Source organism: Chiloscyllium plagiosum, chromosome 5 (assembly GCF_004010195.1).
Source record: "Chiloscyllium plagiosum isolate BGI_BamShark_2017 chromosome 5, ASM401019v2, whole genome shotgun sequence".
Taxonomy (NCBI): Eukaryota; Metazoa; Chordata; class Chondrichthyes; order Orectolobiformes; family Hemiscylliidae; genus Chiloscyllium; species Chiloscyllium plagiosum.
Window position 1 is genome coordinate 111,996,602 of NC_057714.1, and position 4,224 is coordinate 112,000,825.

Genomic DNA, 4,224 nt, shown 5'->3' on the forward strand with positions numbered 1-4,224 from the left:
AAGCGACACCTTCCATTTTCGGTTAGATTCACACATGTATTGGGACACAATTTTAACCCTTTCACCACACTAAGCCATCACCACGCGCTGTGTTGTGTTTTCACTGCCATAAGCCATGTAAAAGCAATTTATCATAAATTGAAAATTAAGTTCGAGGCATTGGTAGGAATGATCACCTAATCTTTAGAAAGTGTTAAACCAGAGAATGAAGTTTTTGAGAAATGGATACTGTCTAACGTACTTACTGTTAATGTATATAGGGGCGTGAGAAAGATTACACAAGCCTAATACTTGAAGGGAAAGTAACATTTGATCATTTAAGAAACTTTTCAAGGAAATGCCTATAAAGGTTGTTTTCCTGAGATATCAATTCAGTTCAGAGGCTGTTGTTAACAAAAGATTTAATATTTCTTTTTTAAAAAAATGCTGAGCTTTCAAATTGTTTATTCCATATAGAACAGGGATGGGAAATGTGTTCAAATTAGAAAATTATATACAGGATTTTGGTTTTGCCACCTCTGGGAGTAGGAAATAATGCAGAAACTGTTCCTCTAAGTAAAAATCCCTTGCCTTGTTCTCATTCTTCCTTCAAACACATCTCTTTGACAAAGCTTTTGGCCAAGTTACTCAAGCATCAAACTTGTCTGGTATTGCTCTTGAAGAGTCTTGATTTATTTGTGTTAAAAGTGCCATATAAATTGTTTTTGTTGTTATTTTTAAACATGTTTGTTTTTTAAATACTTTTCGGCGCTAGTATCTGGGTAACGATTGATTCATAAAGAAAAGTCATTCAGAAGTTATGGTCTTTGTTGACTGGGTAAGCACTTTTGTCCATTCCTAAATGGTTCTGAGAAAGTGGTGATGAGCTGCCATCTTGAATCACTACTCTCAATTTAATGTAGGAACACCCACAATGTTGTTAGGGAGAGTTCCTGAATTTTGACCTAGCAACAGTGAAGAAATGAAAATAGATTTCTTAGTCAGAAGGGTAAATGGGTTGGAGGGGGATTTACTGTTCCCAATGCCCTTGTCCTTCTACATGATAGTGGCTGTGGGCTTTAATGAATGTATTCAGTGCATCTTGTAGGTGGTAAACACTGCTGCTACTGTGCATTAGTGAAGGGAGTGAATGGCATCATATCTATCAAAAACAATCAAAAGGGCTGCTTTGTCATGGATGGTATCAGAGTCATGCAGCACATGCCAACCAGGTTTTCAAAATTGAATTTGTCAAGCTTCTTGAGTGTTTAGTCATGATTGAATAGTGAAGTGGACTCGATGGACCGAATGGTCCTGTATCTGCTCCTATATCTTCTGGTCTGGCATCTTGGAATTGGGAGGATGGAGGAGGTAAATAGACAGATATGGTAGGAGAAAATGGTGCTGAGGTGTGGGGACACATTGGGAGTGGATCGGTAACAGTCCCTACAGAATACTGACAAAAGAGTGAAGTGAGATGTTTGGCTGGAGTTGAAGAAAATAATGATCCTTTGGATGCAGAGGCTGGTGGGTTAGTAAATGAGAACCATTGGGACCCTATTGTCATTGTAGGAGGGAAGTGAAGGGGTGAGGGCAGAAATGAGGAAAAAGCATCAGACATGGCTAAGGGCCCTGTCAATCATGGTTGCCGGGAGTCCTCAGTCGAGGAAGAAGGTGGACATTTGAGCTCCACTGAGCAGGGAAGTAATGTTAGAGCTTTGGTTAAAAAAAACTTTTGATGAGGCTGCCGCTGGAGTACTGTGTATTTCTGGTCATTACACTGTAGGAAGGATGCAATTGCACTGGGACCAGTACAAAGAAGATTCAACAAGTTATTGCCTTGGATAGAGCATTTCAGCTATAATGAGATGTTGTTTAAGCTGGAGTTGTTTTCTTTGGAGTAGAGAAGGTAGAAGCAGGGACCTGATAGAAGTCTATAAGATTATGAGGGGTATAGACACAGTGAAAGGAAAGCAGCTGTTCCCTTTAATTAACAAGTCTCAATAACAAGGGGGCATCATTTTAAAGGCAACATGTTCAGAGGGGATTTGAGGATGATGGGTGTTTGTAATGCACAGCCTGGGATGGTAGTGGAGGTGGGAAACATGATAACCTTTAAAAAGTACTTGAAGTGTCAAACCATTCAAGACTATAGGCCTGGTTTGGAAAAGTGGGACTAGTGTTGGTAGTAGCCTATTTTTGGCAGTATAGACTGTACTGTATGATTATATGATTGTCCATGCTTGACCCAATGCCATGAGACTTAATGGGGTCTGCAGCCAATATTGAAAGTTACATGGACAACTCCATTCCAACTTGTAAATGGTGTTGTCCATGTAACTTTCAATACTGTAAAGGTTGTAGGGAACTTCAATCTTTATATAGCAAATGGTGGTATTTATTGCCAAAAGCATTATCAAATGGGTTCTGCCAGGACCACACAGATTCTGACCTCAGGTTTGTCCAAATATGGACTCAAATGTGTGTGTGCAGTTGGAGACATTTCTAGCATGTGTGTTCATGAGAAGCCCTAGTAAAATTGGAGTTAATGGGAATCAAAGAAAACCCATTGCTGGTTGGAGACATTTCTAGCATGAAAGAAGAAAGTAGTGCTTGTCGGAAGTCAGTCGTCTCAGCCACAAGGCATCATTGCAAGGGTTCCTCAGGATAATGTCCAAAGCCTGACCATCTCTCCATTGTAAAGTCATAAGTATGGGTATTTGCTGCTGATTACTCAATGTCCAGTCCCATTCATGACTTCTTAGATACTGAATCAGCCCATGTAAAAATGTAGCAAGACTTGGACATCATCCAGTCTTCGTCTCAAAGGACATCATCCATCATCCAGTTTCCTGAAGAAGGGCTTATGCCCGAAACGTCGATTCTCCTGTTCCTTGGATGCTGCCTGACCTGCTGCGCTTTTCCAGCAACACATTTTCAGCATCATCCAGTCTTGCCTTATTAAGTGACAAGTAATATTTACATCACAAAAGTACTAAAAAATGACGATTTCCAACAAGAGGGGAACCAACCATCATCCTTTGACTTTCAACAGCACTACCGTTATCCAAAAACTGAATTATATAAGCCATTATAAATACCATGATAACAACAGCAGATAAGAGGATGGACATACTGCAGTAGATAACTCACCTCGATGCTCAAAGCTTTTTCAACATCTACAAGGCACAAATCAGAAATGTGACAGGAGACTGTCTATTTGTCTGGATATCTCTAACGACACTCTAGATATTTGATACCATTAAGGATAAAGCAGTCCATTTTACTGGCACCAATCTAATTTTCATTCCCTGACACATAGTGACAGCGGTGTGTAATATCTGAGGGAATAAGAGTAATGATAAACTTCAATATGTGGATGTGCCTCGTAGAGAAGGTGCAAAACCTACTCTTGGGAAACAAGGCAGGGAGAGTGACTGAGGTGTCAGTGAGGATGCACGTTGCAGCCACCGATCATAATTCTATTAGTTTTAAAATAGTGATGGAAAAGGATAGACCAGATCTAAAAGTTGAAGTTTTAAATGGGAGAAAGGCCAACTTTGATAGTATTACGCAAGAACTTTCAAAAGCTGATTGGGGTCAAATGTTCGCAGGTAAAGGGACGGCTGGAAAAAGGAAGCCTTCAGAAGGGACAAGGTAGGACTAATAAATTAAACTGCATTTATTTCAATGCAAGGAGCCTAACAGAGAAGGCAGATGAACTCAGCGCATGGTTAGGAACATGGGACTGGGATATCATAACAATTACAGAAACATGGCTCAAGGATGGGCAGGACTGGCAGCTTATGCTGCAGGAAGGATAGAAAGGGAGGCAAGAGGAGGGGGAGTGGCATTTTTGATAAGGGATAGCATTACAGCTGTACTCAGGGAGGATATTCCTGGAAATACATCCAGGGAAGTTATTTGGGTGGAACTGAGAAATAAGAAAGGGATGATCACCTTATTGGGATTGTATTATAGACCCCCTTAATAGTCAGAGGGAAATTGAGAAACAAACTTGTAAGAAGATCTCAGCTATCTGTAAGAATAATAGGGTAGTTATGATAGAGGATTTTAACTTTCCAAACATCGACTGGGACTGCCATAGTGTTAAAGGTTTAGATGGAGGGGAATTTCTTAAGTGTGTACAAGACAATTTTCTGATTCAGTATGTGAATGTACCGACTAGAGAAGGTGCAAAACGTGATCTACTCTTGGGTAATGAGGCAGGGCAGGTGACTGAGG